Raw genomic sequence first — 15,004 nt, 5'->3', positions numbered from 1 at the left:
GTTAAGGTATCTTCATGAACAAAGATATTTGACATAGAGGCACTTGTTAAAGTATTTGTACCATTAGAGATTAGTTTCTCAGGGAACTTCAGGCCAAGAAGCTACAACAAAATCTTGATGTCACTATGCATACTGTATATTCAAGTAGCAGTTTCCTTCCTCATTCCTCCTTCAAAAAAGAATTCTTCTACAGTGTAACAAAGCCATGTAACAACATTGTCACCACCATAGAAATCATATAGAATCCAAACTTCCAGCCATTGTTTTACATTGATAAGTGTACAGTCACTTCTACACTCTCCATATGTATAGGAAAATCCAGTAGTATTGTGACTTTGCTTCATGCTGAATGAACTTGGATGAGTCTCCGAATAGAGAATCTGTGGAGCAAAGACTTCTGCAGACTTAGGAAAAATAAATGAAGGCTATAAACGAGGAAAGATTTTATTTAAGATTCTTTTAATCTGAGTCCAGTTTGGATCAAACTTTCAGCTGTTATGACAATAGTATAAACATTATCATCTCAGAGTAGGTGGTTGGAGCAAATCCATATTGGCCTTCTAAATTGATCTTGCTTCTGCAGAAATCTATTTAGAGATGAGGCTTAGAAAGTAGTGTCTTACAATAGTATATACTGTATTAACTCTCTCCAGATGCTTTGCTAAGTCTTTTTGTTTTCATATTTGCCTTGTGCCCATTACTTTAGATAAAGCATTTATTAAAATGTTCTTTTGGCAAGCAATTTTTTCCTAACCTGCCATCCGTGTCATTTACACTTGTGCTATTGTAAGGAACTATAAACCAATATAAAACATAAAGTAACCTTTAAGTCCAACCTAGTTGCTTCCAGGTAATTTAATTTAAACCAGTGTAACCTGGCCAAAGATGCTGTAGGTGGTTGCTTACTACATAACTGGCACATGCCTGATTAGATGACTTTGATGGGAATACCAAATGCGGATTCGATTTTTCACTCTTGCAAATTTTCAGTCATTGATTGAATGATTTTTATTTTATTGTATTGACATATGGTTTTGTCATTTTAATAAGCCATATATGCCATGGGGCCTACATTGGTAACCTGTGGCTTAAATACTTTGGTGATCAGGCTATAGTACAAATAAGGGAAGTCCATAAAGAGCTGGCTGTTCTTGGACTATAGTGGCTGAAGCCCCTGTGTTGAATGTTAGATGAGAATGTTTGGAATATTTACCATCTTGTTCTTTTTCTCTTTTTTCTGCTCTGATGTGAGTTTTTTTCTTTCCTGTTTTGTATTTGTATTTGTATTGTTTAGGGTATTGTGAGCCATCCAAATTGTTTGGAGTCGAGGGTCACACAACAAAAACAAATAAATAGCTATTCATCTGATTCTTAGTTGCAAAGACAGATATTGATTGTAATTATAAGTGAAGATCTTTTATATTCACAGATATTAAAGCAATTAAGGATAGAGGCATGTTCATGAGTCACTAATTTGAAGAGTAGTTTTGAGTTCTTGATTTATATGGGACTGTACCCAGTGGTGGGTTGCTCCCAGTTCAGCCCGGTTCAGGGAAACTGGTAGTAACGGCGGAGAGAGGCCCCGTCCACCCTTCCAGACACTTCTGTGTATGCATAGAAGTTTCTGCGCATGTGCAGAAGCATTGCGTGCGAGCCCAAACCGGTAGTAAAAATATTTGCAACCCACCATTGGGCTGTATGTCTAACTGATTTGTGAAGTAAGATGGTTAGAGAGCATTCCAGCCAAAATAGCATGCTGGATCCCCAAAGTTTAGTCTGCAAGGCTTCCCAGAGAAAAACCTAACACAATCCTTGGTTGTACAAACAGAGGCATAGAATCAAGATCACGTGAAGTATTAGTACCACTTTATAATACCCTAGTAAGACCACACCTGGAATACTGCCCCAATTTTGGTCACCATACTACAAAAAAGATGTTGAGACTTTGGAAAAAGTTCAGAGAAGAGCAACTAAGACGATCAAAGGCTTGGAGACTAAAACATATGAAGAACAGCTGCAGGATTTGGCTTTCGCTAATCTAAAGAAAGAAGAATTAGGGTTGACATGATAGCAGTATTTCAGTATTTGAGGAACTACCACAAAGAAAAGGGGGTCAAATTATTCTTCAAAGCACCAGAGAGCAGGCAAGAAACAATAGTTGGAAACTAATCAAAGAGAGAAGCAACCTGGAACTAATGAGAAACTTCCTAACAGTAAAGACAATAAACCGATGGAATAGCTTGTCTTCAGAAATCATGGGCTCCATCACTCAAGGTTTTTAAGAAGGTCACTAGACATCTGAAATGCTATAGGTTCTGCTGCTTGAGCAGGGAACTGGACTAGAAGACCTCCAAAGTCCCTTCCAGCTTCTCTTCTCTTCTATTCTGAGATCACATACTGCATTGGCTACAAGTTGTGGAAGCCGTGGTTCATGGCATTGCCCCTCTAAAATATTTTGATTGCTGATTGTCAGTATAAGCAAATGCTGTTAATTATTGCAAAGCCAAAATGGGATCTTTAAATGTAAAATAGAAGTATGGCATATCTTTTAGTCTGATTCCAAACTGGGGAAGATCTTTTAACTTTCTTGTTCATCCAGGGTAGTACAAAGAGGAGAAAATTGGCATGTCTTGCAAATGCTTCCTTTTGTCACGTTCTCATTCATTAACCATGGAAAGAAATTATAATTTTCAATTAGGAACGCTTGCACAGTACAGTTCATATTTCATTTTTGGCAGTGAAAGAACAGACAACATTGCCTTTAGACTGCCCTTAATCCATAGGAAGACAACCTCCACCTGAGGTTTCGTCTACCTTTTAAGGTAGGCCAGGTCAGAAAACAGACATCACATGTACTATTGGAGCTCTACTTTATTGTTATAGGATATAATGCATAATTTTGAAGTCTTGGTAAAGATTCCATCTTTCTTTTTTTTACTATAAGTAGACTCAAGACAAGGCAATCTTGATCCTCACCCCCACCCCGCTCTTATCCCTTGTCTCCATTTGGCTATGCTGATATTTACAGTTCTTTAAATTTCTCTTTAATCCAGTATGGAATAGGGAAAAGAAAGTTGGTATTTTTTGGAGATTCCATAGAGGTTTTTCTTGTTATCTTATTTCCACATAAAATTTTGGGAAGGAATTACCAATATATTTTAATCTACTGTTAGAGCTTCAGTTGCTGACCAATGAATTGAATCAGTTAAAACCATAGGATTAATGGAAGTCCAATTCCAATTGCTTGAATAACATACTGAAGTATTTAAAATGGTTTTTGTTTGTTTGAAGAATAACTGACTTTTTTTTAAATTAGGTAACATTTTTAACAGCCTTTAGAAACAGAGAAAGGGAAGATTGCTGTGTCATCATGAGGAAAACAAATGGATCAAATATTCTCCCAAAATTCTGTTTAGCGCAAATATGTATCTGGTTTAATGCTATTCATTAAAATAATTACATTCTATAATAAGGAGAACAAGGCAAACCTGAAGCTGTATTTCTGAGGCTGTCTGTAGACCAAAAGATAAATGAAAACAAAGAAACATTTGTAAGAAAGTCCATCAATTAACAATTCTAGCATACTGTAGCAAAATACTGCTTACAAGGCAAATGTGTTTTACAATAGCATTGCATTTTGAAAATAATCTTCAATTCTCATGTTGGATTCTCTTCTTTAAAAAATTCTTTTAAAAAAGAAATCAATCAGAAAATCAAAATTTATAACAAGAAACATTGTCGTATATATTATTGAATGGTTATTGAAAACTGCTTTCAGGTTTTCTTTAAAGTTGTGCTATAGAAATAATGTAATACATAAAAATATTAATCACTAAAATAACTTAAATAATTACTGGTAAGGCTCCTTTTTTCTTCTGCAACACACTAAATATATGAATAATGAATAAAGATGGGCGAGAGGAAGAAAGTAAAAAAAAGAGAGAGAGAAAGAAATAAGAACTAAGGGAGAAAGATAAGGGAGAGGAAAAACTAACATCTGGCAAAACCTCCCCCCCCCCGACCCCCGCCTCAAATAATAAAACCTATATTGGAGTTGAAGGTTCTGCATCTGGAAAAAATGAAGACTACTGGCTAATGAATGCATTGAGCCTCCGTAGTATGAGCTGGAAGACCTTTAATAATATCAGGATTCCAAACATGTGCTTTCTTTAAACAGAATCCATGTTTTTGAATCTTTTAACCTTGTGTGGTTAAAGGTGATTCACTTCTGCATTTATCAACTTAGCATCAAGACAAACTAGCCATTTTTACTTGTAGCCAAATCCACATGTATATAAAAAGGATTTCTTCTTTCAGAATTCTTTTTGGAACTTGATTAAAACAAATGTGTATCTTGTATTACCGGTAAGAAGCAGACTCACCATTCATAATCAGAAGAAATTCCATCTTCTCCGCAGGATTGTAATTGGCAGCCTTTTGACGGCAGCTGGAAGGAAAGTACTTTCAAGTAATTTTTAAGGATTGGATGGATTAAGCTGGCTTCTCCAGAAGTGTTTTGATTATCATGGCATACATTTCAACTTAAAAAGAAAAGCCCTTACTTTTCTTTTAACTTTCTCCTCCCTCCCCCGAGTCCTGTGTTCAATAACTAGATGAACAGAAACATCATGCTATGGAATAAAAAAAGCAGAAAAACAACCCATCTGGCAATACTTCATATACTTTTAGAATTTGAAGAAAAAATAATATATAGTTCCTTACTCATGTGGAACACAAAAGTGATATTAACTAAGGTGCTAGTAGATGGATGGTTTCAATAAATCATTTATTTATTCTTTCATTTATTCATTTGTTCAATACAGTCATAGCCCACCTTTTATTTGGAATCCCAAAGTGTTGTATATAGTGCACCCTCTTCTTTTCCCCATAACAGTAACCCATCAAAATGGGTTGGGCCACAGAAGTGCCTGACACAAAGTGAATGAACTTCTATGGCTGATGTCAGTGAAGATTCTCAGTCATCCAGATAGAGTTGTCTGGAAGTTGCATTATGGCAACTTGACTTCTTGTTGGTTTATTGCTTATCCAAGTATCTTCTTCAGTGTGGACAAGTTGGTTATGGGAACCCCATGCATATCCTCCAGGAGAGTTTCATTTCTCACCTAATCTGGATAGGCTCATTAAGTGAGTAAGGAGAGAGTCAATGGGATTTAAATATTCTAACTCCTAAATCTTTTGCCTAAGTGGGTTGTTAAGTGTGGCTACCCCAGTGAACATGTCAACTGATCTTAATCTTCCTGGGGACTTATGAAAAAGCAGCATAAAAAATGGGGGACAGGTTGTGTCTGAGGCCTCCATCTCTATTGAGGGAAGGATTCCTTCCTTCTTCTTCCAACCCATGGCTGAGATCCTAGTTATGGGCCTTTGTGCTCCTAATTCAACATCTTAATCTTACCCTTCTTAACAAGGAAAAAAAGGATGGAAGAGAATATAGAAAGGTTACAAATGGAAAATAACATCTAAAGTACGTAATATTTCCATTGGCACAGGACAACCTATCACTAATATATAGATAGCAATAGCAATAGCAGTAGACTTATATACCGCTTCATAGGCCTTTCAGGCCTCTCTAAGCGGTTTACAGAGAGTCAGCATATTGCCCCCAACAATCTGGGTCCTCATTTTACCCACCTCGGAAGGATGGAAGGCTGAGTCAACCCTGAGCCGGTGAGATTTGAACCGCTGACCTGCTGATCTAGCAGTAGCCTGCAGTGCTGCATTTAACCACTGCGCCACCTTGGCTCTTATAGATGATACCCCAATTAAACATCTTCAAACATCTTCATATTTGGCTGGGTAGTAAATACAGCTCTTAGGGTCTGAGTGGGGGAAAAACAAGCTCAAACTGAATCATGGTGAGATGGAGTAACTATATATTCAAAAATCAACTGAATTTTAGAATAATCCTTCCTTAGCTCTTGAGAGTATTGTTCTCTCCTGGACAGAGATTGCAATTTAGGAGTCCTCCTGTTTGAACAGAAAGTGGAATCTGTGGCCAGAGGCCCTTCCTTGGCACATATGTTGCAACAACTGTGGCACTTTCTGGATTATGAGGCATGATTCGCCTTCTTCTTACTTTGTAATTAGTAATTAGTAACTACAACTTTGTTGTAATTTGTTCTGTATGCGTCTGTCCTTGAACACCATCCAAAATTTCAGCTGGTGGCCCATGCAGTGGCCCATGTAGTTACAGATGCCCCTATATTTGTCCATGAGACTACTATGGGAGCTCAGTCTGATTCTGGTGCAATTCAAAATCATGATGAGCACCTTTCATGATATTTGCTCCTGGCTGAGCGTGCCCATCCAGTAGGAGAGGAGACTCATTAAGGGTCTGATCATTGAGGGAATGACATTTGCAAGAGCCTCACAATCAGACTTTCTCATGAGGAAGAATAATATTGATGAAGCTTAGTATGAAGATAATAACTTTTAATACAAACTCTGTTTCCAATATATCTTAAAGTTATATGAAAAGCAGAAAAATCCACTCAGAGTCTCCTTGAACTGCAAGATGGGTTGCAAATAAATAAATAAAAACAGTATATGCTAAATTATATAGCAAACAGAAACATGTACTTCCTAAAAAATGGTTTGAAGGCAGTACAAAATCCTTACTGAAGTTAATGTCTAGAAATAACTATTTCTTTAATCCACAGGGACTCCCAGTGGCTACACTGGGATATTGCCTAAGGCCCCTTTACATTTTAGTGCCACGTGTGTTTCAAAAATTATGTAGAAGACATGCATGTCATCTTATGTCAATGAAGCATCTATCTGCTAGTCATTTTTCATGTGAACATGAAAAATATGCCAATTCAAAGCAATGTTGCTGAATCTTATCTAGGGAAATCAGCCAGGTAGACCATTACAGTTTCTGCAGGTTCATGTGTTAGAGCCTGCTAACTGCTTCAACACAACTGTACTAAAAGTATTTACAACTAGCTGGTTAGAACCCTGCTACTCCTTTAGTACTGCTTGCCTGTATATATTGTCTTTCAGACAGAGAGAAAGTCTACTTGTCACCTTAGCCCTGCCTCTATGCATACTCTTGAGCACATGTTCATAAAATTGGATTAGTGGTTGAAAACTGGTTGGTTGAAGCACAAAGGAGAATTATGAGCAGAAATATTCAGAAATCTGACAATGGTGAATAATCTTGTGCATAGTTACTATGGTGTGTCTGCATGTTCTATGTTAAATAGAACGGTGATCTCGCATATACTAACCTCCCTTCCAGAAATGTAATAAATGTGATGATATACATCTAAGCATGGGATTTAATTGTGCTGGTGATGCGTTCACTTCACCTCCCTACTAATCAGAAGTTTACTATTGAGAAATATTGTTGACATATTGTATTCAAATTGTGATGCAAAAAGATGAACAATAAATTAATTGAATACATAAAATCATCAAGACATGTTTCCACAGTGGATGTGATATATAGCTAAGTTAACTATTTAAAAAAAAAACTGGAAAAGTTGCTTTGTGAACAGAACACATAGATTACACACACACATAAAATGCATGTTGATATGTGTAGAATTTGATTCTTAGTGCTTCATTCTGGATTTTTTTTTCAAAATAGCACATCCAAAATTTCATCTTAAATGATTTTGTGCCTACTCATTGATATTCTTTATAAAATAAAATCTTCATTAAATAAAACAGGAAAAATTATGTTGGGCTGAGATTCACCTTTGTCAACCCCATGAGTGTGTTATGTCAGCCATTTAGCTTAGTTGCTTTAAAAATAGTATTTAACTATTAACTAATTCAGTTCCTTTTAGTTCAACTTTTGACATTTCTATTTCTATTGTTTGTACATAGTAACACCCAAGACTGGTGTGTGTGTATGTGTGTGTGTGTGTGTGTGTGTGTGTGTGTGTGTGAAACCTAATGATTGAGAATGAATTAATCTAATCTCAAAATAAACATGCTCCACAGTATTTGACACCCTTGCAGTCAATATAATTTAACACCTAAAGCTCCTTATTCAAAGAAATCCAGACTATCAAGGTTAAACAAAATTAGTAATTTGCCCATATTTTCTAAATTTAAATAATTTATTATATCAGATGCTGTGAGCCACTGTGAGTCTGGGTTTCTCAGACCTGGGCCTCAATCACATCTTTGTTCAATTCCTGTGAACTAGTTGTAGGTAGGGAAAAAAATCTTCTCTAATGTCCAGATATATTTTATGGAAATTTGTTATGAAGGCAAAATAATTTGCTTGAAAGTCTAAAAACTTGTTATGTGTTCATTGGGGAAAGAAATATTATATTGCTCTTGAGCTTCTGGTGGAAAAGCTGCTTATACAACCAGGGAATAAATAATAGAATATTACCATATTTTTTTCTGAGAAATATTATAGGAAATTAGGCAAACCTTCCATTCTCTTTTTAGAATCATGCTGTAGGAGTGACTTTCTTTTGCTGAAAGAGCTAAGCTATTATGCTATGCATTAGCTGATTCTCATACATATTGTACTGTTGTAAGATCTTATCAAAAGTAGCATAAGGGCCTCTGGAAAGCAGTAAGAATGATATCAGTCATGACTATATGAAAATGCTCGTTTCAAAAGCATGTAAAAATGCGAGTACAAAAATAGGGACCACCTTTGGTGGGAAGATAACAGCATTCCGTGCACTTTCGGCATTTAGTCATACTGCCCACATGACCACGGAGATGTCTCCGAACAGCGCTGGCTTTCCGGCTTTGAAACAGAGTTGAGCACTGCCCCCTAGAGTTGGGAACGACTAGCACGCATGAATCTAAATCTTAGCATTTTTTTTGGTTAGGATTTTGGGCATGAACAAAACCAATCAACAAAATATGTCCAAATTTTATTTATTTTTTATTTATTGGTATTGTACTCAGTGTTCTATATCTTGTCAATTCATAAAGAAAACAACCTTCAGTGCTTAATAAGTATTGCTATTAACAAATGCTTTTTAATATTATGTTTAAAATTTGATGATGATGATTTGAATGATACCTAATTAAGTGAGGGTTTAGGGAACACATATTTATATCTATTAAATTGCATAAAACATTGTTTGACAAAATTTACAATATTAATGTAATAATTTAAATCATGTTCTAGGGCATTGGTAAAGTTATATTCGAGCAATATTAGTCGTATTGGGCTGAACAGATAAATTGTAATATATTTTAGATAATAGTTTTCCAATCATTTAAATATATGTAAGAAAAAAAGACTTTTTTTACTTGAAGAATTTTAGCTTTTGGTCAGTGAAAAAGTTATACTGGCATATGTCTCTGAAATTATGTTTACTTGCTGTTCTGATCTGACTATCATTTAATATAGGAGCATTTTGTATCATTGCAATTGTACTTCAGACTATTGCTATTTGAGGGAGGGGGGTGTAATAAAAACACCCCTTTATGGAAAGACACCAGATGGAAGGAATGTCAACACACTGAAACTAATTTAGGAGATTGTTCTGATATAGAGCAAAGGCATGACAAGAATTCAGATGTTTCAATGTGAGGCGATTGACTGCCCCTCTTAAAATAACAAACCAAAATTCTTATCCTGAGGTTACATGTAAACAAAAAGCAACCAAATCTCAAGGTAAATGTCAGGTTTTTTTGGGTGGTGGGTGGTGGTGGAAATAAAAATTAAGCGTCTGCAATTTTCAATGAAACTTTAGGATTCCAAAATAGAAAAATAAATTCCCATATTAGTTGTAAAGTAGCACTTATAAAAGATCTAAAAAACGTGTAAGAATTAGGCAGAATGGTCCATGACTGTTTAAATTCAGTTTTGTTGAGGTATGTCACTGCACATATACCAATGTACCAGTTTTGCTTTAAAAACATGTTGGCTTAATAATGATGTCTAAGTTTTCCTTTTAATGACCAAATATGTTTTAAAGGGGAATATGATGCCTCACTGGATGCAAAGAATTTGAAAACTCTGAATAGGCAGAAGTAGAGGGAAGTCTTTGTGCTAGCAAGGTTTTCTGTTTTATAGCTCTAAATAGAAGCTGAGGTCATCATTTCAACATTCTAAATATAGTTAGACAAATTACATTCAGGAATTATTATGAATAGTAGAATAATGGTCTGAGAAACGCTATGTTACAAAATGTACTTCGACTCAGACATATCCTTGGTAACGAGAATTAAATTCTTTCCCAGTTTTACATTCCTTATGTTTTAGTAAAATCCAAAGCCAAAATATGTGTTTTCAATTAGCTGTTCAGAAACAAAGAATTAAAAAATAATGCAGAGACAAAGATATCAAATAAACAAATTCCTTCTTAGAGTCTAAGGGCGGAAGTAAATATATTCAGTGTTTGAACATAAATACTTTAGACTAATTGCATAAAAATGTTCTGGAATAGTTTATGGAACTGGAAAAAGCATATATATATATATACACACACACATACACATCCTATTGAAGTATTGTACAAGTAGTTCTCCACTTACAAACATCCCCTTAGCAACTGTTCAAAGTTACAATGCAATTGAAAAAAAGTGGTTTATGACCAGTTCTCACACTTATGACCATTGATTGCAGCATTCTCACAGTCATGTGATCAGACTTCTGGCACATGGCAACTGGCATGTTTTTATGATGGTTGTTGCATCATCCTGGGGTCAGGTGATTGCCATTTACAAGTTTCTCAAACAATTTCCAGTAAGCAATCAATGGGTGAAGGTGTGGCTTTGCTTCATGACTGTGAGATTCACTTAACAATTGCTTTGCTTAGCATCAGAAATTCTGATCCCAATTGTGGTTGTAAGTCGAGAACCATCTGTATCACATTTTAGGTTTTTCCTGCGGTATTTATTTAGTTGTATCCCACCTTTATCATTTTTACAAATAAAGCAGTGAACATATCCAATACATTTTCTTCCTCCTCCTATTTTCCCCACAACAATAACCCTGTGAGGTGGTTTGGGCTGAGAGAGAGTTACTGGCCCAAAGTCACCCAGCCAGTGTTCATGGCTAAGGCAGGACTTGAACTCATGCTCTCCCTTTCTCTAGCCTGGTACCTTAGCCACTAGACCAAACTGGCTCTCCCCCCCCCCCGCCCTCCCATGACCTCTGTAGAGATTAAATGAAATTTAGTTTGCTGGATAAATAGCAATGAGATAATATCTGAACAGGTAAATAAATATTTATAGGAAATATTTAGTCATCCTGTAAATTCTTCCAGGGCTGCATCAAAAAATGCAAGTTCTATTTTAGAGTAAAATATTTACTTACATAACACGATTCTTATTTAAGGAACTTTCTTTTTGGAAAGGATGTGGGTGGACAGGGGGCAGGTGAAGATGGAAAACATTTGAACATTGAATCAAGATGATTAACATGGATTGCCAAGGCTGAAATGTAAGCAGCTGTTAGAGAATAACTAAGAATCAGAGCCAAAGAATCCCACATAACCACAAAATCCATTGTTTCTCAAACAGAAACTCAACCCAAGTAGGACCTGTTTCGAATCTTTCCAGGCTAGGGACCTTGTAATAATTTTAGGTAGATGAGTTCAGTGTAGGGACTGAGAAAACTTCAGTTTTGCAACCTTGGTAAATTTTAGGATGTGTGGACTAGAGTTGAAGTCCTCAATCTTAAAGTTGCCAGTGTTCAGAAACACTGATCTAGGGTGAGGTTCTGATGACTTGCTAAAAGGCAGCAGTACAAAACTGAAATGTAGCCGTAATAAATAGATATTCTTGGTTGACAGTTCTTATTATATTATATAAGTCCTATTCAAATCCTTCAGAAACATGACTTGGTTGTTTATTTATTGTTTCTTATATAGGGGATTTAATTAATTAATTAATTCAGAAAATATATATGGCTGTCCAACTCAGTCTTGGTGACTCTGGGTGGCTTCCAACTTCCCTGGCCACAGCAATCAAACCAGCCATTTGATGGGCTCCAGTGGTGGGATTCAATTTTTTTTACTACTGGTTCTGTGGCTGTGTCTTTATGGCCGTGTCTTGGCTTGGTGACCGTGGCAGCAGAAGGAAGCAAAATCCCCATTTCCACCCCACTCTTGGGGCAAGGATACTGTAAAATCTCCATTTCCACCCCACTCCAGGGCAAGGATACTGTAAGATCTCAATTTCCACCCCACTCGAGAGCAACGAATACGGTAAAATCTCCATTTCCACCCCACTCCAGGGCAAGGATACTGTAAAATCTTCATTTCTACCCCACTCCTGGGGCAAGGATACTGTAAAATCTCCATTTCCACCCCACTCCTGGGGCAAGGATATTGTAAAATCTCCATTTCTACCCCACTCCTGGGGCAAGGATACTGTAAAATCTCCATTTCCACTCCACTCCAGGGCAAGGATACTGTAAAATTTCCATTTCCACCCCACTCCTGGAGCAAGGATTCTGTAAAATCTCCATTTCCATCCCACTCCAGGACAATGATACTGTAAAATCTCCATTTCCACCCCACTTGAGAGCAATGAATATGGTAAAATCTCCATTTCCACCCCACTCCAGGGCAAGGATACTGTAAAATCTCCATTTCCACCCCACTCCAGGGCAAGGATACTGTAAAATCTCCATTTCTACCCCACTCTTGGGCCAAGGATACTGTAAAATCTCCATTTCGTCTCCACTCCAGGACAATGATACTGTAAAATCTCCATTTCTACCCCACTCTTGGGGCAAGGATACTGTAAAATCTCCATTTGCACCCCAGTCCAGGGCAAGGATACTGTAAAATCTCCATTTCCTCTCCACTCCAGGACAAAGATACTGTAAAATCTCCATTTCCACCCCACTCCAGGGCAACAATATTGTAAAATCTCCATTTTCACCCCACTCCAGGACAAGGATACTGTAAAATCTCCTTTCCTTCCCCACCCCACTAACCTGCTTTCCAGATTCGTTCTCCTGTGCAGGGCAACAGAAAAAGACCCAGCCAATCAGCTGGGACTCCGATCAGCTGGGATTTGGGAGGCAGCGAATAGATGGGCGGGGCCAGTCATAGGTGGTATTTGGTGATTCTCCAAACTACTTAAAATTTCCGCTACCGGTTCGCTAGAACTGGTCAGAAGTGGGTGAATACTACTTTTGATGGGCTCCATATCATTCTAGAGTCCCCAGTCCTGTAGGCAGAGCCATGTCTTCTTGGCATTAAAAACGAGTGTCAGAGTGTAGGTCAAACTTATCTCTGCAGAGATAAGGGAGAGAGTCACTACAGAGAAGGCCCTCCTTCTTGGTCCCACTAGATGGACCTCCTTAAGAGGGGGGACCTTCCTGAGGATTGGGATAGCAGAGAAAGTACTGAGTCCTGCTTAAAGTTTAAAGGTTTCTCCTGTCCAGTTAGAACTAACTTGAAAGGCCAGTGCTCATCTCCAATTCTCAACCAAGGGAGCCTATGTTGTCTGACAGATGTATCTATCATCAGGTGGCCAGTATGAAAATATAGAATGCCTTCCTGCCAAAGCAGTACCTATTTATCTACTTGCATTTGCTTGCTTTCAAATTGCTAGATTAACAGGAGCTGGGGAGGGTAATGGGAGCTCACACCATTGTATTGTGCTCAGGTCTTGAATTCGCACTGTCAAACTTCAAGGTGACAAGCTCAGTATTTTAACTGCTGAGCCATCCCCCACCCCCCACTCCCCAATGAGCCTGCAAAACCCCATGGACAAAGGATCTCTCATTTCCTATCAATACTGACTGGGATCAACCACAGAGGAAGGAAATGAACCAGAGCAACATAGTACCCACCACTCCTGATCTCGCCAAAACTCTCCAGAAGAATACTATGGTTGATGGTACTGAAGGCTGTGGAGAACTCAAATACAGCAAAGATGCATGCACTACCCCATCCCGTTCTTGCCAAAGGTCATCAAAAAGCACAGCCAATACCATTATATGGAAAGTTTTTGTTTAACCAATTTGGCTATGTATCATACTCACTGATCCACATCTCTACAGTATCTCATATTTGCTTGAAAAGCAGACATTTCTCATTGTATTTTTTCCCCTGTGAATTAGTTGGTGGTAGCAACAGCACAGAGCCTACATAGAAGCTCTCCCAGATTTAAAATAATTTGCATTACGATGACAGGTCATAAATCAAATGGAGCAAAAACACAGTGAGCCAAGCATTCCAAATAGTTATACCAGAATTGGTTATAGTATATCTAACTCTATATGAATCTTGAAATTTAGATTTTAATAGGGATTAAAATACGGTACATATTTAATTCATTTTTATTTGTAATACATAATATTACAGCTAAATATGTTTGCACTTAGCAGTGTTACAAAATGTAGTATATTACAAGATGATCGCTTAAACATATCAATATCTCAGAAACTGATGGCATAAATGTCAATCTAATGGAAGTGTTTATTTAAAAAGCTTGCAAAAAGAACGTTTTATCCAGGTTTACTTATGAGCAATTACCATTTGATAATTTTATTTTACTAAGACCTGGAAAAGTATCTACTAGAAATCTTGCAAAGCTGTTATCAGTCAAGATCCATAGAATTTTAATCTAATCTTAATAAGGACAGGATGGTTCTGCCATAAACATGGAAGAAGCATGATAGACACTCTTCACTCTTCCTCACTAGCAGCTGATATGTAAGATAGGCTTCCCTTAATTCTGGACTTAGCAAACAGCCTTCCTCAGACTTATACCCACTTCCATCAATGTATCCATCTCTTTTAAAATAACCTATACGGCCATCAATCACTATGTGTGATAATGAAGCCTGCAATATATTGGTGTGGCCTTTCATAGATAGTATCTCTTGGGCAATGTTGAGCTTCAGATATCAGTTTCACAGGCAACTGTGGCTGGCATCTTCAGAGGCAAGGTGGTTTATGTGGCATATAACTCCATGGAGTTTTGGGAGTATGCACTATACAGACTCTGAAGATGCCAGCCACAGTTGCCTGTGAAATGTCAGGAAACTGATCTATGTGACGCATAACCCAAACGCTTTATGCACAATTAA

The 15,004-nt window shown here is 37.2% G+C and overlaps 1 protein-coding gene across 1 annotated transcript in view; it reads left to right on the top strand.

The window, feature by feature from the left end:
- NUAK1 (NUAK family kinase 1) overlaps window positions 1–15,004 on the top strand; it is a 64,769-nt gene that overhangs the window by 35,384 nt on the left and 14,381 nt on the right. The gene's annotated exons all lie outside the window — the stretch shown is intronic.

The sequence above is a fragment of the Thamnophis sirtalis genome, unplaced genomic scaffold (assembly GCF_051295495.1).
Source record: "Thamnophis sirtalis isolate CommonGarterSnake01/CBP01778 unplaced genomic scaffold, rThaSir2_p1.2 scaffold_9, whole genome shotgun sequence".
In the NCBI taxonomy this organism is placed as follows: domain Eukaryota; kingdom Metazoa; phylum Chordata; class Lepidosauria; order Squamata; family Natricidae; genus Thamnophis; species Thamnophis sirtalis.
This window is presented reverse-complemented; position numbering and strand designations above follow the sequence as displayed.